At 28.3% G+C, this 21,612-nt stretch overlaps 1 pseudogene across 1 annotated transcript; it reads right to left on the reverse strand.

Moving 5' to 3' along the window:
* Positions 1–512: 512 nt before the first annotated feature.
* BDBG_16673 lies at positions 513–601 on the reverse strand (annotated as a pseudogene). Its single transcript has one exon. The product of its transcript is annotated as a tRNA-OTHER (tRNA).
* Positions 602–21,612: the final 21,011 nt, after the last annotated feature.

Raw genomic sequence — 21,612 nt, forward strand, 5'->3', positions numbered from 1 at the left:
GTTGTTTATAACATTCAAATAGCAAAGCATAAAGACCTGGTCTCAACTGCAGTTTTTATTAATGTAAAAGATGCATTTGATCATGTTTTAAAGTCTGAGATGATTCAAACTTTGAAGATGTTAAAACTGCTACTTTCTCTAATAAAATGAGTTAACTGTTCTATATCTAAAAGAATTATACAACTATTATTTGATGAAATGAAACAAGATAAGACTGAGATAAAAATATTATTATTATTATTATTATTCTTCCATTATACTCATATGCAAGCGGAGCTTATGATGAGTCCTTGCGTGATGTTAAATACAGGTCAAGTGTTGATTATACAGGAGGAAATACAGGTGTTGAGACCATGTCAAGATAACAAGAACATAGGAAATACAAAGAAGTGACAATTAAATACATGTGATAATAACTTCTCATCCTAGGAACATCGAGCAATTTTGTTAGAGCGATTTGTACACCTCTGTATTTATTAGAAACCTGAGGTGCTTGAGTTCCGGATTTAATGTATCCCCTGCGGGTTTCGAACCCACACGCCTTGGTTTCCCACGCCAAGGTGCTACCAGGTGGCCGCATTAACCATTCGGCCACCGGGGCTGAGATAAAAATAGAAGTACTGCAAAAATCTGCAATCTCATCAGTTCTATTTGCAATATACACTGTATATCTATTCAAGAATAGAGAGATGAAAATGATGAGATCTTCAGATTATATAGATGATATTGATCTAGTCTACAGTTCAAAAATAATCAAAGAGAATTTAGAAGTGATTGAGAAAGCAGTAAAGAAAATCTTTGTTAGAGCAGATATTAATCTAATGCAATTTAATATGAATAAAACTGACTTAATTCACTTTTTTCTAAGATTCAATGAGAAAAACCTAAGTCTAACTCTTTTGAATAAAGAGATTAAACCCAGATTGAATGTCAAATGACTAGAAGTATGATTAAACTTCATGTTGAATTTTAAATATCATGTTCAATAAAGAATTATCAAGACAGAGAGACTACTGAATAGTATAATCAGACTATTAAATACTGAGAGAGATCTATTCTTTCAGACTATGAGACAATTATACATAGCCTGTATCACATCAGTAGCTGATTATGAAGTTCAAGTTTGATGAAGTAATCAAGATAATTTCACTGAACTCTTTCAAAGTCTGTAAAGCAGAGCTTTGAGAAGAATTCTGAAAGTATTCAAATCATCTTCTACTAAAGCAATGAAAATTGAAGCTTCAATTCCATCTTCTACTGATTGATTTGAAAAGGCCTGTATGAACTATGCTCTGAGAGTCATGAAGATGAGCTCAAATTATATAATCAGAGAAAGAGTCTCTTCTTCATTTTCATCAATTAACTCAGGAAATGAACTGAATTGAAATAGATTTCTTGATTGAAATAAGAATAGTACTTCAAAGAAAATACTCTCTCAACTGTATAGACTATATTCACTGATTAAAAATCAATTTTCTTCACTAAATGTTGAGAAAATTGATTATAAGAAGATATCTCTCTGAAGAGAAAAGCTGCAATCTCTCATAGACTTACAAATAAGTGAACTATCTAAAGAGAGAGAATTTGAACAGCATTTAAGGAAGATCTCTACAATCAATATAAAAGACTCTATTCTGATCTACTCAGATGACTCAAAAAATGAGAGTTTAAACAGATTAGATGCAGACATTGCTTATACTAAACATAATATCAATTTTATCTCAGATTTCTGAAATTTAGACTGTGAGTCTGAAGTTTTTGATACTGAACTATTTGTAATAATGAAACCTTTCAAACTCATTGAAATAAAATCTCATAAAAGAGGAAATAGTTTGTAAGAGACATGAATATTCTCTGATAGTCAAGCTGCTTTAAAAAGACATAGAAACAGTCAGATTCATAATGATTAAATGAATCTTGAACTGATTTTAAACTCTGTTATGAAGATTCAAGAGAGAAGATTATCAAAACTGATAATTCATTTACACTGGATTCCTGCTTATATAAATATTCATGACAATGAATTAGCTGATTCAGCAGCTATAAAGAGTTCAGAATTAAGCAGATTCATTCAAAAAATAGTGTTCTAATCTTTTATAAAGAGAAAGATAAAAGAATCTTGTTTAAACAAGTGAAATGAAAGCTAACAGAAATCAAAGAAGAGTATACATTATTCAAGATTTGAGATAAAATCTAAGTGAAAATCTTGTTTAATTAAATGTAACAAGAAAATATTCTCATCTATAATTCAGCTGAAACTAGGACATGATTATTTCAAATCTTATATACAAAGATTTGATGATAGATTTAATTCAACAGAATGCTCATTCTGCAATGTAAATGAAAATCCTGAGTATATTGTAATGCATTGTGCATTATATAATAGTCTCAGAGTCAGATTGAAAGAGAAGTATGATTTAAATCAATTAAATATAAGGTTCGTATTCTCAACTGAGATAGAAATTAAATATCTAATAGACTTTCTATCAGAAACTCAAGCAGCTATAAGAAAACAGCTGAATTCAGAAGTATCTAAATATGAAGAGATGGAAATTAATTGAATATAGTCTGTTACAACAGCTATATACTATCTTTTAATAATTTTAATTTGTTATAGTCTCTCTTTACTTTTTCTTTTTGCTCTTTTCTATCTATCTATTTAATGCATCTATCTTTAAGACTATGTTCTCTTTTCTTTTGTCATGATATTATCAAATGATTTCAAAGTATCAGAAGGTGTTAAAATACTGCAATTTTTAAACAGTTTTTGTATTCTGAGCTGGAATTTTTTGATTTTGCATATCTGAAATTGGTAAATGTATAATAGTTAACTTTATAGATACAGGGAAAACCCTGAGAACTAAAAGTTCTTAGATAGATGTCATTAGACTGGCCCGCGAGACCATGAATTTCACATTTGATCTCATTTGTTCTGATCTCATACATCTTTTGACATGAGTTGCACCAGGACCAAGCATCAAAAAAATCTGAAAATGAACCATTTCTGAGAGAAATGGTGTGAAAAATGATCAGATTTAATACAAGAGCAGTGAAATGAAAGTAATTTCTCAGAATAAACTGTGAAAGATGATCATTCTTCTAAAATCAGAATGAGACTGAGACTGAAGATCAAATTCAGTCTCATTCAGTTCATTCAGTAATTGCTTGTATAATCAGAATTTGGTAACAATTATTGATAATGCTTATGAAATAACTAAATATATTTTTGTACAAGTTTATTCTTCACTTTCTCATAAAAACTACACTTCTCTGATATACTGTGATTAGAGATATTAAACTGTCTGATAATTTCATATTGTACAATCATGAGTTTCTTGATTATTTCTTCTTATAATCGTTCTCAGTAATAGTGATAAATATCTTAGCTTGAGTTGAACTTTCACTTCATTCTCACCTCTGTCAATGAAATTGTTAGAATATCACATGTTATTAGTACAACAGTTGAATATATACTCTTAACAATTTTTTATAACTCTAGAATTGGTTTGACATTTAAATTCATCAGATCATCTTGAATATAGCAGTTAAATTCAGTTTTACAAGTATGTAGTTTTACCTGATTTACAGTTGTAATCAATGTATGCAAGTTCTATTTCAAAGTTAGTATTATAGTTCTATATAATATGAAGTGTTATCAAATATCATTACTTATTAGAGAATTGTATTTAACTGTCTTCACATCTCTAACATCTGCTCATTCAAGTCTCTGATAATTAGTATTGTAGTAGTCTCAGACTAATTTAATATTCAAGTCTCATTTCTTCTCTATTCAATCTTGAGAAGTGTAGATATTAACTTAATGAAAGGAATCTAGTAGAGCTGCTATAATGTAGTACTCTGTAAAAGATTGTTCAGTTTTGCTGTAATAATATACCAGTTTATTTCTTACAGTAATAATAGCCTATGTTATAATATCATCTCAGACTGAATTTCTTTTTGAGTGTTTCAACTGCTTCTTAAGATGAGTAAATAAACTGTTATACACTCATCAGACTGACTACAGTATTGATGTATAAGTGATTAAGACTATCTTCATTGTCTTATAAAACTGAAACAGTAAATCAATTACATATTTCAACTGAGTTCACTTTATATTAGAAAGTTTCAATGTCTGAATCTTTTTCTGATCAGAGTGTTGCACTCAATGATCAATTATCTGATAAAATTGAAGAGTCTGAACAGTTATCTTATATATTAAACTGTATTATATTCTAATATTCTGTATCATATTCAGTGATGTGACTGATTTGTTTGTTTATTAAATATCATGAAATCATTATTATTATTTCAAGAAGATATAAATCATATTAACAATGTTTTAAATCTGTGATATTTAAATTATTAGTCAATCTATTCAAAATTAACAGTAGTATTATCAAAAAGCATTATTAAAAAGTAATATCAAAAAGCATTATTAAAAAATATTATCTTTTATAAAGTAAATGTAAAGATGACTTGAGTAATCACTTTCATCTCATTCTCATCTCAAGAATCAGTCATCTCATTATTTATTATCTCAATATTAAGAGTCTTTATCAGTATTTATATCACAAGTTGAATCACATGAGTAATACAGAGAATATGACCTTATTTATCATTTCAGAAATACAAAGCTAATTTTTGCTTCAAGCTATTCACCATAGTATAGTTATTCACAGCATTATCAGTTATAATTGTAAGAAGACTGAAACTAATATCTCAATAGTTGTTTTTAATCACTGTTATTAATATCTCTGTTATATAATTCTCAGTATGACTACTGATCAATGATTCAAATTCAATTATTATCTCTTAATAAGTTCTGTTCTTATCAATGTAATAACATGTAACTCTTATAAATATAAGATTGTTTGAACTAATTTATACATTCACTGTAAAAGATATTCTTCAATGATTCTTCAACTCTGATTCTAGATATTATATATTCACTTTATAGTATATCTTGAGATTGAACTGAAGACATGATCAATATAAAATATAAAGATTTGAATTAAGTATTTGAAGAAGTGTTCAGAATTCAGAGTTTTCAATTAATTAAAGAGAAAGATTCAGAGATATACACATACAAAGTAATTATTCACAGAAGTTATTAGATAAGAGTTATGAAATCAGAGTACTGATATATAATTGTTTGTACATGATTTTCTTCAAATTAGAAATTTAGTATTATTAAAAATCATTATTTAATAGAGTAACTTATCAGCTTAGTAGTAATTTTCTGATTATTTTTCTTTTATTATCTGCATTCTGATGACTTCAGATATCAGAAAATTTCATCAGAGTTATAATTAGTTTATAATAAATGTTTCTGAATAAAGTTATAGTGATTATAGTAGAGAGATGACTCTTCAGTAATTTACAATATAATCTATTAATAATTATTTCATAGTTCATCTTGATATTTGTATTAAGTTTTTCATAAATTTCATGACCTGGAATCAGATATGAAGAATGAAGTGATTATTTATTATAATTAAAAGAGAGTATTCTGTATTGAATTGTAAATAATATAGACTTTATAATTCACAGTGATTTCTTGAAGAGTTTATGAATCTTCAATAGAAGTGAAAGAAGTGAAAGAAGTAAATTCAGAAAACATGATAAAGATTTAAGAAAGATAATAATTTATTTTTAATAAAGATAATAACTGATCACTGATGTATATAAGAGAAACTATTATAAGAGAAAATAATCTTCTTTATTAGCTTAGTTATAATTTTAGTACTAACTCAGATTGAATATTATCAATGTATAAAAGTAAATAAATAATCTTGATTAATCTCTATTATATTTCTTAAAATATATTAATATTATGAAAGAGAGTATTACTAAATTGTATTATCAGATAATATTATTAAAAATATATTAATATTATAAATATTAAGATTGATAAAATATTGATACTTATATATTATAGTAATTTGTGAATCATGATCATTAAATATATATATATATATTATTTCTAACATTGATTACAACTTGTACAATAATTTTTGAAAACTTAAAATTAATTTCAATTTTTAATAATTATTAACTTATAACTAACTAATATAAAAAGAAAAAAACTTTTTCAACTTATTATCTTTCTTCTCTTTCTTATTCTTCTTATCATTCTTTATAATTCATTTCTCATTCTTATTCTTCTTCTTCTTCTTCTTATCTGTGATAATAGTCATCTCAAAATCTCTCTTCACTATCTTCTCACAGAAGAGTTCTCACTGCTTTCTCTTAGACAGGTCAATCTGTATCTTAAAATCCTGTATTTTCTAATCTACTGTTTCAGGTTTCATCTCAGCAGTAAGCAGATTGACATGCTCAGAGAGTAGAGCTATCTTCTCAATAATCTGAATCATGAAGCACATTCAAGACCTGAATAAGATCTCAATTCTCTTCTTCTCTGTCAGCTTCTACTAATTAATTAGAGAACAGAAGTATTATCAAAAATTATTATCTCTTAATAAATAAAAACTTATCAGTTTTGACTTCTTTATCTCTTACTTTGACATTCTCTTAATCTTCTTCTGTCACTGTTTATTTACAGTAATACTCTTCTTCTCTCTCTCTCTTTTCATCTTAGTCTCAAATCATTCTTAGAACTTCTTCTAGTCTTATCACTGCTGCATGAGACTCTTCACTGTCTTCTTTTTCAATCTCTCATAGACAGTTTTATTCACATTATTTCTATACTTAGTTCAGTCTAAATCTGTCAGAAGTATTACTTAAAATTGTTATCATTCTACTCTCTTACAGAGCCTTTTCAAGATATTATAATATATCTTACAATCTGTCTCTTCTTACTTAAATATCTTCTTCTTCTCTCTCTTCAATCTGTGATAGCACTCACACACCTTGATGGTCCGCAGGACCGCATGTAAGAATAAGTACTCACAGGCGATTATTCGGGTGTTTGCAGCTTGGGTGATATGTACTGTTAACTACTAGAAGTATTCACAGTAGAAAGATAAAATGTAGAGATTAAATATATAATAGCATTCAAGCTGAGTTGTGAATAGTATTCACAAACTTCAGTCTATATAGTTGTGTTTAGTCAAGGGCTGCTAACTCTATTGATTACATGAGAGATAGAAATAGAGATAAAGAATCTGTGAGAACTGAAATTTCTTACATATTCTCTTCTCTCTAAGACTTTGTTCATGAAGTCTTTCACTGAGTGATTCTATAGAATCAGGCTCAGCACTGCAGTGATACTCACTAAAAATCCTTCACATCTATAAAAAAAAAACCTTAGTGAGAAAGAATCCCTTATTACTGTGAAGAGAAAAGAGTCTGTCACTCAGTTTATTATTCGGCGAGATTCTTTATGACCTGCAGATCTTTCTCTGACTATTATACAGATTCATCTTGCATCTTTCATACAGAAGAGTTCTGATTAACTCTCAATTATTTTCACAAGATTCTTATGTAATCATCACACAGATTCATTCTACACCTCTCAATCTGAAGAATTTCAGTTGATTTACAATCATTTTTTCAAAAGATTCTTATGTGATCATCACATAGATTCATTCTGTAGATGAATCACTTTCTGTGAGATCACTCTCATTAAAGTGAAGCATTCATGAGTTGATCTTTCACTCATTCTCATGAATCATCATTCTTTGACACTGTAGAATTGTGAGGAATTTTTCATTCTTTCATCAACTCTGTAGAAATGTAGAATCAAGATATCTACAGTTTATAATCACTCTTTATTTACTAGAGTAATCTGACTGTTTCACAGAATCACTTATAGTATAAAAAAATCTCTCTAGAGTAGTATCAATATTTCAGATCTATTCACAGAATCTTATCTTCTTTTTTCTTTTTCTGTAACAGCTCTCATTCTTATAACTATAAGTATTCTCATTCATTCATGAAGTATTTTTACTCAGATAATAGAGAGAGAGTATTTCTAACAATATTTATATATTAATTCAAGAACTTCTCAAGAATAAAAATTTTTCCAATTTCAATATCTTTATAAAGAATATCTGACTACTGCTGAGCTTCTTATAAATGTTTCTATAACTTCTCTGATTACTTTTTACTGACTGATGAAGTAGAGACATTATTACTTATAATAGTATTCTCATCTGTTTCAGTCTTATCACTGCACTCAATCTTCAGATCAGTAGTCAACTCTGTGTCTATCTCAGACCAGCTTCTGACTTCAAGCAGTACAGTTTCACTCTTTACTGTAAGTCTCTCTATAAGTAATTTCTTATAGACTCTAGCTGACAGTTTCTGTAAAGCTCTCAGTGCTGTCAGTGTCTTTGACAGTCTTACAGGTCTACAATCACTCTTTCTCTACTTACACAATGTCTGATCAGGCATATGCAAATATGTCTAGGTTCTCTATCAACAGTTCTCACACTGCAGTGCATTTTCACAATCTCATTGTCAATGAGAGATAAGTCTCTGAGTATCTGTAAAATTCAGGTAATTAAGACAATGTGAATATTATAAATTTATAACCGAAGTTGATCTGAGCAGATGAGCTCTCTCTTTATATCTTAATTATTTTCAGGCTGAATACTTCAGTAGAACTGAAGAAGCAGACACAGCTTCATAAGAAATATCTGATTATACATGTAGATGATCAGCTCTCAAGACTCTGTTACAACTGTATACACTCTGATATTCAGCTTCTCTAAAGTCTGTGTATTTCTGACAGTCTTCATATTCAATGTAACAATTGTCTATACTATAGATATAATACTCTCTACTTCTTTAAAAGAAGAAATTGATAGTTACAGAGAAGTTGAGTGTTATAGATATTAAGAATATAAGTGTGAACTTTCTTTATTTTTTCTTTATTAATCTCTAAATTATGTTCATAGTTCTGTGTTTATTTTCTTTATTTTTTAGCTTTAATAAGAATATAATTTCTTCTTCTCTTTACATACACTGCAGACTGTTCATCCCAGTAGAAACTTATTATCTTATAGACTAGAATTCATAAATAACAGTATTAATATCTTTATCACAATCAGGTTCTTAGCAAAGATTATATCATTCTGACTTATCAGAATTCATGATATAAAAGTCATATCTCAGCTTTCACAGATGTCTTATCTGTCTGAATGATTCTCAAGTGAACTCATTCATCTTATCAGAATATTCTTACCACTGAATCTTGAATCAGAGCTTATAATCTCACTTCTCTTACTTAATAATTTCTTTGATCTGATATTCTCTTTCACTCTCTAGTACTTTATAAATAGAGTAATGAGTTATAGAATTCTTTTCTGAGAATTTCTTATATTTACAGAGTAAAGAGATATGAAAAATATTATATATCTGAAATTCAGATAACAGTTTTAATCTATAGAACTGTGAGTTAACTTTCTTCATAATCTTATAAGACTCTATTTATAAGAGATTCAGCTTCTTACTAGATCTCTGTATAATAATATTTTCTAGACTTAGTCAGACTCTATCATCTTTCTTGAAACTCTTTATAATATACTTAAAGTCATAGTATCTCTTCTGATACTCTTAAGCCTTTCTCAAAAATTCACAGACTTTCTTTCAAATATCTTGAATTCTCTCAACTCATTCACAGACATCATCACACTTTATAGTGTACTCTCACAGATTCATCAAGATTATTCACAGATAAGTTTCAGTGAGTATTTTAAAGAGGATTTTATCTATGCTGATATGCTTTGAGTTATTGTATATAAACTCTGTAAGTGATAATCAATACACTCAGTCATTCTAATTATAATTGATAAAGTATTACAAATACTATTTTAATATACTTATCAGGTATTCTGTCTGATCATCTGTCTATTGATGAAAAGTCATACTTAAATCTTATGAGATCTTCAGTATAATTATCAGATCAGATCAGAACTCTTCTATAAAGATTAATTCTCTATCTAAGACAATGTATATAGATAACTCATACAACTGAATCACATTATAGACAAAGATATAAGTCAAATTCTTTAACTTTAAGTTCTTACAGATGAATATAAAGTGTGTCATTTTAATAAAGTAATCTACTATTATTAGCACACTGTCAAAGCAGGTATTATATATATTCTTGCTTTCAGAGAGATTTATAAGAATATTTATTTCTAGCTATTCTTAAGATTTCTGTGAGATGAATAGAGAAGTAAGTTCTTTATATAATTTAAATCACACTACTTATAAATTCTGATAAATAGTATAAGAATTTACTATCTTCTTTATAAGTTCTCATATCTTTAGTCAGAAGTATTTACTTATAAGTAACTCATGAGTTTCAGTATCTATAAAATAATCTGCTAGAGAAGAGTCATGATGCCTTTGAATAAGTTCTATACATAGAAACTCATTCATAAGTATATAAATCTGACCCTCTCTTTATAAGAGACTATTTAAGTCTCTTTAATTCTTTATTTCTACAGAGTTGATCCCTGCTGTGAGCAGTTTATAAATATACTGAGTATATTCATTCTTTAGTTACAGTTTAGACAATTTGAATAGAAGATCTTATAAAGACTTATACTCTGTTTCTTATTACATCAGATCTTTTATAATGCTTCTCAAAGTCTACAAACTCTTCAGATTATAGATATTCTCTTCAAGAATTCTTACAGAGATTCTCAGAGTGTTAACTCTCAGTATTATAGAGAGTAGTTATACAGACTTCTTTCCTCTCTTCTCTCTCTTCTCTTATAGAGAATTGAGAGACTCTTCAGTCAATTTCTTTATAACACTTAGTTTAAGTATTCTGTAAAGCTTTTCTATCTTCTCTAGTCTCTCTATGTCTGTTATTCTGATCTTCTTAACATAGTCAGATCTATGAGAGAGTCTGTTCACTGAGATCTTAGTTCTCTTAATATACTCTATCTTGAATCAGAACTCACTTAGTCTCTGAGTTCAGCAGATCTGTCACTGCAAGAGTTTCTTAATTGAAGTAAACTGTTATAATCTGTTATAATCAGTTTCAACAGTAATCACTGTCATGAGACTCTCAAAATAGTGATATCAGTGATAGAAGAATTTCACTATCATGAGAAGCTTCTGATTATGAATGTCATAGTTAATCTCTACAGATTACATCTTCTGTAAGAAAAAGATCACTGAAACTCAGTTCTCATTTAACTGTAGTTACAAGACTATTTCTGAAATCACAAAGAAAAAGACATCTATCTTCAATCTGATTAAGAGTAAGAGATCAAAGTGAAACAGTATCACTGTATCTATAAATATCTATTTCAATCTTACAAAGGCTCTGTGAGCTTCTGAGATAAGAAAGTTCTCACAGTTCTTTCTTCTTAATAATCTTTTCATTCTTTATTTATGAAATGACTTCTTCTTATTTTCATTCTTCAGCATGTCTGTAAGAGTCAAGAAGATTCTTATAAATACAAAGATAAATCATTTATAGAAATTCATGAAGCTCAGAGAGATCTGAATCTCATGAATACTAGTTAACTCTGATTATAATAGAATAGTTTTAACTCATGAAGATTTCATCTGAATATTATTCACAGTGATTACATATTCTAGAAAATTAATCTGACAGATACTGAAGTTATACTTTATAAGCTTAATATACAGTTCTATCTTATCTAAGATCTTTAACACAGTTTATATATACTCAGTGTGTTCTTTCTTCTTCATAAAGTACATTATCACATTATTCAGATATATTATTATGAAGACATTCAGATATACATGAAGTATTGTATTAATAAAAGACTGAAATATTATAAGAATATTAGTCAAATCAAAAGATATTACTAGATATTCAAATACTCTCAGTACAGTTCTAAAGACAGTTTTTTATTCATTCTCAGACTGTATTTATAACTGTGAATATATATTAATCACATTCAGTTATATGAATATGACAGCTTCTATAAGACAGTTGATCACATTCTTGATTAGAGACAGAGAATAGTGACTCTTTGTAGTCTTGAAGTTCAGATTACAGTAGTTCATATATAATCTGAGATCTTTATTCTTCTTCTTTATAAATATCAGAGAGGCTTCTGCAGAGATCTGTGAAGATTAGATAAAGTTATTCTTCAGATTCTTCTTCATATAAGATCACAAGACCTCTGTCTTGTAATGAGAGAGATTATAAATTAATTTTCAGAAGAGTTTCTGTTCTTCTATTAAATCTATTATCAGATTCTTCTTATAGTGAGATGAAAGCTCAGCTGTCTTTACTGAGCTGAATATCTCTACAAGATCTCAGTATTTCTCTGATATCTGAAGCTTAGTTTTCATGATTATAAAGTTCTTAGACATTTATAAAGTTATTATATAGATGAGCTTGTCTTCTCTAATCAAATCTATAGCATTAACTGATTCTATCTCTGTAAGTAAGTCTATCAACACTGATTAGAAGTATAAACCTGACTTACAAACAGCTATGTACAGATTGTGTCTTTAATATTATATAAGTCTCAAGTACATGTTATCTGCAATATCTATAATAATTACAATTTTCATAAATTTTCTTCAGATTCTGAAGAGATCTTACAATTCAAAGATAACTCTTATAAGTCTCTCAGCTCTCAGATCTGAGTTCTTATACTCTACTTATTATAAGAGCAGATTCTCAGTTTTCATCACTTAGCTTATTCACTTCACAAGCTTTAGAGACACTACAGTGACCTGAGATTCTGAGTTTATTAATACTTTTTATACTTACAGAGTAACAGCACTGTGATACAGTCTCTTCTTATAAGTAAATATTTTTATTGAGAGAGTAACAGATTCAGATGTCAGCTTTAAGACTTTTAAGAAGACTGTTGCTGACTCTTTCTATGACTCTTCAAATTTCTATTTTAATTTATTTAGACAGTTTATACAGAGATGTTCTGATTTAGAATAGAAAAAGCAGAGACTCTTTTTCTTAATCTCTCTATTACACACTCTATTTATGAAAGCTTGTGAAGCTCTCTCTTTCTACTCAGCAGTCAGATACAAATCTCTCTATATCTTCTTATCTTTTTTCAGTAAATCTGTTCTCTGTTGTTCTGATTCTCACAGAATTAGTCAGTGATCTATTCTTCACAGATCTGTGACTCTCATAGTGATCTGTAAGCAGTGAATGAGAGTTATCAGTTTCTTCAGAATCAAGAGCTTAGAGATTTATTTAATAAGCTTGTTCTGCATATCTTTATTCAGTCTTTTTATAAATATTATTATTCAGGTCTTCTTTCAGAGCTCTGTTTTCACAGATCTTAATTCACATCACAATTTTATAAAGCACTGTGAGTAGTCTTTATCAGATTTCTCATGTCTTTTTCTAATATTAGTGATTATAGCTCAGATGTTCTCTGTTCAGCTTATAAAGTCTCTCAACTTATTCTCTAAATAGATCTTGAAAACAGACTGATGAGATCTCTTATAATCATTCTCTAAATAATTCAGCTAGTTCTTGACTTCAGTATAGTAGTGATCTGGTATTATATAGATAACAGCTTCTTCATCTTTCATATCACATAGCTGAGCTTGTAAGTCAATTTCAAATACAAACTTGCAAAAGCTTTTATAGATTATAATTCAATAAATAGTCTTAAGTAATTATAGCTTAAGAAAGTTTCTTTTCAGTTTATGAGTATCTCTGAAGACCATGTCTAGAGACTCAGTTTAAGAGTGTTTACAGATAGTAAGCATTTCTTATAGAAAAATAGCTTGATTCTGTAGAAGATGCTCAAGAATGTTCTTCACAGAGATTGATTTATTTATGAGTTTAAAGAGTTTCTCTGTCACAGATGTAGAGAATAATGTTCTGTAAGTGATTAATAAGTTCTCTGAGACTTCTTTTATAAGAATTATTCATGATTCAGATAACTGCTTCTGAGTGTCTGTAGTAGAGTTTGCAGAGATTGAAGCATGTAAGTTTCTAGTTCTTTCAGTTATAATAGACAGTTGCTGACTGACAGAGCTTGAAATGTAAGAATAAGTGCTTATAAATGATTACTCAGATGTTTGCAGCTTGATATAATATATACTGTTAACTACTAGAAGTATTTATGATAGAAAGATAAAATATAGAAATCAAATGTATAATAGCATTCAAGCTGAGTTATGAATAGTATTCACGAACTCAAGTCTATATAGTTGTGTGTAGCCAAGAGCTGCTAACTCTATTGATTACATGAGAGATAGAAATAGGGGTAAAGAATCCGCGAGAAGCGGGATTTCTTACACCGCAGAATATTTGAAGAGAAATAACATGATTGATTTCAGTGAGCATTGAAAAGAGGTGAAGACAGAAGAGACAGTCAGAAATGATATAATAATGATTAGACTGACCGTGTGACCGTGTCTGGAATTAAAATCAAACTTTACAGTTATCACATTGTCTAAAAGTATTACTTCTGATTATGATTTGAATTCATCACATTGATTTCAAATCACATTATTTCAAATATTAAAGGTCTCAGATTCACTTTTCAAATAAAAATCTAGTCTTAGATAAAGAATATGTTTGAATTCTTAGTCACATTTTCATTCTGATCTCATTATTAAGAATGATATTAAATGAAACTATGAAATTATTTCTTACTTATATAATATTATAATATAGTGCTCATTTGTTGAAAATTCAATAGAGAGTATTATTAAATATTATTACTTTTCTAAACACAGATCATAATTCATATAATTTTAATTATAAAAAAAATATAAAATACAAAAAAAAAACAAAAAAATAAAAAATAAAGTAAAAACAAGAAAAAATCACAATAGAAAAAAAAAAGAAAAGAAAAAGAAAAAGAAAAAAATAAAAAAGAAAAATAAAAAAAAATCAAGATTACAGAGTTATAGTACTCTTAAAATACTCACTTCTTAGAGTTTTTCCAATGTTCATCATTAACTGTGTATCTCTTATAGTGAGATTAACACAGCTGTAATGAGTTATTATCTTAACATCATTTAATAAATTATCAGTATATATCTGTATAAATGTGAATAATTAGAAAATATACACTTAAAAAGTGTGATGAGAGTGAACTCTGCTATCACTTGAATAGTATCAAGAACAGAACACTGAAATCATTGATTTTCCTTATCAATTTCACAGATAAGATGTGTGAAGATGATCTTGAGAAACATAAGATTCTCTGACTTCTGGTAAAAACAGATCTTACAGAGAGACTCTATTTTCATAATATCAGAGACTGCAATACATATGCACTTACTACAGCAATCTATTCTCTGCACACATTGCTGAGAGTTGCAGCTTTCTCACGCCGCACAGCTCTCTCTGAGATGCTGTCACTAGTTTGAAACTCATGCAGTCTCTCAGTTCAGCATGTGCTGCATATATGCAGCCCTGTGTGCTGAGACTGTGTTGATCATTATGACGTGATGTGGTACTCGCTTTTCACGGGCCATGTTTCATTTGATTGAGAGAGGGGGGAGAGGGAACATGACTGCTGTTTTATTTGAAGAGAGAGTAAGTAAATAAATCTGTAGAAGATAATTTGATTTCTTCTGCATTTGAAATTTGATTAGTCTATACTCTTCAATTTAAGACTTTCTGAGAGTGTTTTAATAGTTTTCATACCAGCTTGGAATTAGTGATTGATTGAAGAAGAGAAAAGAGAGAAGAAAGAAATGAGAATAACTTATATTTATAATATAAAAACAGAGAATTGCTGTAATTATTCACTCTAGTAATAAAGATCTGTTTTCTGCATGTATCTCTGATACAGATTATATGATAACTGTATACAAAGAATATCAACAGTGCATGTACTGAATGAAGATGATATTACTATATAATACTGTAGCTGTTTTTGTACATCTTTGAAAGCTGTTAATATTTTCTTTGAGTCTTTCTATATTTGATAAGTGAGTAATATATTTTAATACACTCTCTCTTTCATTATTATTATCATTATTATTATCATTATCACTATCACTATCATTATTATCATTATTATTATTATTATTATTATTATTATTATCATATCATTTCTGACTGCTTGTTCTGTCTCTATCTCTCTTCAACACTCATTAAAACCAATTATGTTATTTCTCTTCAAATATTCTGTGGTTCTGCAGACCATCAAGGCACGTGAGCACTGTCACAGATTGAAGGAAGAGAAGAAGAAGATGTTCAAGTGAGAGAAGACAGATTACAAGACATGTTATAATATCTTGAAGAGACTTTATAAGAGAGTAAAATAATAATGATTTTAAGTAACACTTCTGATAGATTTAGACTGAACTAAGTATAGAAATAATACAGATGATATCATCTGTGAGGGATTGAAAAAGAAGATAGTGAAGAGTCTTATACAGTAGTAATAAGATCAGAAGAAGTTCTGAGAATGATTTAAGACTAAGATAAAGAGAGAAAGAGAGAAGAAGAGTATTACTGTAAATAAGCAGTTATAGAAGAAGATTAAGAAGATATTAAAGTGAGAGATAATGAAGTCAAAACTGATAAGTTTTTTATTTATTAAGAGATTATGATTTTTGATAGTAATTCTGTTCTCTAATTAATTAGTAGAAGCTGATAGAGAAGAAGAGAATTGAGACCTTATTCAGGTTTTGAATGCACTTCATAATTCAGAACATTGAGAAGACAGTTCTACTCTCTGAGCATGTCAATCTGCTTACTGCTGAGATAGAACTCAAGACAGCAGATCAGAAAATGCAGGATTTTAAGATACAGATTCACCTGGCTGAGAGAAAGTAGTAGAAATTCTTCTCTAAAAAAATAGTGAGGAGAGATTTTGAGATGATTATTATCTTGAATGAGAAGAAGAAGAAGAAGAATAAGAATGAGAAGTGAATTATGAAGAGTGATAAGAAGAATAAGAAAGAGAAGAAAGATAATGAGTAGAAAAAGTTTTTTTCTTTTTATATTAGTTAGTTATAAGTTCATAATTATTAATAATTGAAAGCAATTTTGAGTTTTCAAAAATTATTGTACAAGTTGTAATGAATGTCAGAAATAATATATATAGATATATTTAATAATTATAATTCACAAATCACTATAATATATAAGTATCAACATTTTTTCAATATTAATATTTATAATATTAATATATTTTTAATGATATTATCTGATAACATAATTTGATAATACTCTCTTTCACAATATTAATATATTTCAAGAAATATGATAGAGATTAATCAAGATTATTTATTTACTTTTATACATTGATAATATTCAATCTGAGTTAGTACTAAACTTATGACTAAGCTAAGAAAGAAGATTATTTTCTCTTATAATAATTGTTCTTACATTCATCAGTGATCAGTTATTATCTTTATTAAAAATAAATTATCATCTTTCTTAAATCTTTATCATATCTTCTAAATTCACTTCTTTCACTTCTTTTACTTATATTGAAGATTCACAAACTCTTCAAGAAATCACTGTGAATTACAAAGTCTATATTATTTACATTTAAGACAGAATACTCTCTTTTAATCATGATAAATAATCACTTCATTCATCATATCTGATTTCAGGTCATGAAATTTATGAAAAACTCAACACAAATATTGAGATGAACTATGAAATAATTATTAATAGATTGTATTATAGATTACTGAAGAGTCACCTCTCTACTATAATTACTGCAACTTTATTCAGAAATATTCATTATAAACTAATTATAACTCTGATAAAATTTTCTGATATCTGAAGTCATCAGAATGCAGACAATAAAAGAAAAATAATCAGAAAATTACTAGTGAGCTGGTAAGTTACTCTATCAGATAATAATTTTTAATAATACTAACTTTCTAATTTGAAGAAAATCATATGAAAATGATTATATATCAGTACTCTGATTTCACTACTCTTATCTAATAACTTCTGTGAATAATTACTTTGTATATATATATCTCTGAATCTTTGTCTTTAATCAATTGAAAACTCTGAATTCTGAACACTTCTTCAAATGCTTAATTTAAATCTTCATATTTAACATCAATCATGTCTTTAATTCAATCTTGAGATATATTACAATGTTAATATACAATATCTAGAATCAGAGTTGAAGAATCATTGAGAAGTGTCTCTCACAGTAAATGCATGAACTAGTATAAATAATCTTGCATTTATAAGAGTTATTTGTTATTACATTGATGAGAACTGAACTTATTAAGAAACATTAATTGACTTTGAATTATTGATTAGTAGTCATACTGAGGATTATATAACAGAGATATTAATAACAGTGATTAAAAATAACTATTAAGATATTAGTTCTAGTCTTCTTATAATTATAACTGATAATGCTGTGAATAACTATACTATGATGAAGAGCTTGAAGCAGAAATTGACTTTGCATTTCTGAAATGATAAATAAGGTTATATCTTCTGCATTGCTCTTGTGATTCAACTTGTAATGTAAAAACTGATAAAGAATCTTAATATCAAGACAATATATAATGAGATAACTGATTCTTGAAATAAGAATAAGATGAAAGTGATTACTCAAGTAAGTTTTGCATTTACTTTACAAAAGATAATGTATTTTAATAACACTTTTTAATATTGCTTTTTAATAACACTTTTTAATAACACTACTGTTAATTTTGAATAGATTGACTAATAATTGAAATATCACAGATTCAAAACATTGTTAATAGAATTTATATCTTCTCTAAATAATAACAATAATTTCATAATATTCAATAAATAAACCAAGCAATAGTGAAAGCTTTCAAACTCATTGAAATAAAATCTCATAAAAGAGAAAATAGTTTGAAAGAGGCATGAATATTCTCTGATAGTCAAGCTACTTCAAAAAGATTTAGAAAGAGTCAGATTCATAATGGTCAAATGAATCTTGAACTGATCTTAAACTCTCTTTTAAAATTTCAAAAGAGAAGAATATCAAAGCTGATAATTCATCTGCACTGGGTTCCTGCTCATATGAATATTCATGGCAATGAATTGACTGATTCAGCTGCAAAAAAGGGTTCAGAATTAAACAGATCTATTCAAAAAATTGTGTCCTGGTCTTTTATAAAGAGATAAATAAAAGAACCTTGTTTAGAGAAGTGAAATAAAAGCTGGCAGAAACAAAAGAAGAGTATACATTATTCAAGATTTGAAACAAAACCCAAGTGGAAATCTTGTTCAATTAAATGTAAAAAGAAAATATTCTCATCTATAATACAGCTGAAACTAGGACATGGCTATTTCAAATCTTATATGCAAAGATTTGATGATAGATTTGATTCAATAGAATGCTCATTCTGCAATGCAAATGAGAATTCTGAGCATATTGTAATGCACTGTGTATTATACAATAGTCTCAGAGTCAGATTGAAAGAGAAATATGATCTAAATCAATTAAATATGAGATTCTTATTCTCAACTGAGACAGGAATTAAATACTTAATAGACTTTCTATCAGAAACTCAAGCAGCTATAAGAAAATGACTGCATTCAGAAATATCTGAATATGAAGAGGAGGAAATTGATTAGATATAGTCTGTTAAAACAGCTATATACTATCTTTTGATAATTTGTTTTGTTACAGTCTCTCTTTACTTTACTTTACTTTTTCCTTTCTATTCTTTTCTATCTATCTATTTAATGTGTCTATCTTTAAGACTGTGTTCTCTTTTCTTTTGTCATGATATTGTCAAACAGTTTCAAAGTATCAGAAGATGTTAAAATACTGCAATTTGTAAACAGTTTTTGTATTCTGAGCTGGAATTTTCTGATTTTGCATATCTGAAATTGGTGAATGTATAATAGTTAACTTTATAGATATAGGAAAAACCCTGAGAACTTTTAGTTCTCAGGTAGATGTCATAGTCTCTGACTGCATAGCATACATCTATAATTGAAGAATAATAATAATAATAGTAGCTGAATTGAGTTCATACTCATCAATCAGAAATCTGTGCTAATCAATATAGTGGTCTGCATAATACTATACAGACAGATGATATGAACTGCGAGCAGCTTGACCACTGTGTGATATTACCTGCTTCTCATACAGGCAGTGAAAATTTTATGTATAAACTGTTCCAGGATTTTATGATGATTGTCTTCAACTACAGACACTCAATTCTTTTCATTACATTCACAGCTAACTCTGAATGAAAGAAGATTATCTGTAAGTTACTTTCTGATCAGGCTGCAGTGAATTGCTCAGATTTGATTGTATATATTTTTATAATGAAGATTTTTCATTTTCTTGATATTCTCAAATTCAGACCGCTGTTCAGAGTGATGTTGGCCAGAGTATGAATAATTGAATATTAAAAATGTAAACTGTCTCATATGCATCTGTTAATCTGACTAGAGAACTCTGAGTGATTGTTGCAGTCTGAGATAATTGATGAGATTATATCTGCAGAGCTATCAAGCACTGCTTAGAATACAGATGAATTGAGTGAATTAATCTGTAAACTCATGATTCATGATTTATGTAATGCTGACAGGGTGAGCCTGTGTCACAAGAATGACAGATGTATAAAATGTTTCTTCAAAGCTTTTCAGAGTGCTACAGCTATTGAAGAGAATGACTATTCTCTGTACAGACAGTAGCATGATTCATCTATTTTCTTCAAATATACTGTTAATAATAGTGAGATTGTAATTGACAACTGATGAGTTATTTTATACAATCTCTATCTCATTCACACATATAAAGCTTATATAAATGTTGAGATCTGTGCCTCTGTTGAAGTTATTAAATATATCAATAAATACATCTACAAGGGCCTCAACTACACTACTCTTCATATCATTGACTTCAATGATGAGATTGATATTCAACTGCACAGGCATTATATCAGCCTAACTGAGAATGTATAATGTATATTCATATTCTGTATACATCAGAAGTGTTCATCTGTTGAGATGTTATCTATTCATCTATCAGACTGTTAGATGATTTACTTCTCAGAATCTGAATATGAAGATCATGAATATATAACTGATCATTTGATAAATGATATATCTAAGTTCATGACCTTATTTATCTATAACTGTTTACATTCAAATGGTCAGTATCTCTATCAAGAATTTTCTCATCATTTTGTTTAAGACAAATGTAATCAGACATGAAAGAACTATGTGAAGAGAAGATCAGTTGATTACCTGTCTTATCTCAGTTTATATAACAGTGAGATGTTCTTTTTACAGCTGCTTCTTATTAATATACATGATTCTCTGAGCTTTGAGACTCTGTGAACAGTGTATGATGTTTACTACTCTACATTCTATGCAGTATGTCAGACACTTGATCTTCTGTATAATGATAATGAGTGAATCATTACATTTGCATCTGCTGTTATATTTACAACTGCTCACTGCATGCAATCAGTATTCATCACTGTATTGATTCATGAAAATATTGCAGACTCATCTGTTCTCTGAGCATGTTTCTGTCATACTCTCTGTGATGATCTTTCACATTAACTGTGTCAGATGAATTCAGACTGTATTAATAATACTTCTTCAGAAGATTTATATTATGACTATAGTCTGTTTCTTATTCAGCAGCTTCTGCATGAGTTTGACAAGACTCTTGCAGACTTCAATCTGCCTGCATGCAGCCCTTTATGAGAAAATCTTATTGAAAACTGGCTACTTTTTGACAAGTAGAACTACAATCTTATAGAGGAAATTGTCACTGC

Source organism: Blastomyces gilchristii (genome assembly GCF_000003855.2).
Source record: "Blastomyces gilchristii SLH14081 genomic scaffold supercont1.4, whole genome shotgun sequence".
Lineage (NCBI taxonomy): Eukaryota > Fungi > Ascomycota > Eurotiomycetes > Onygenales > Ajellomycetaceae > Blastomyces > Blastomyces gilchristii.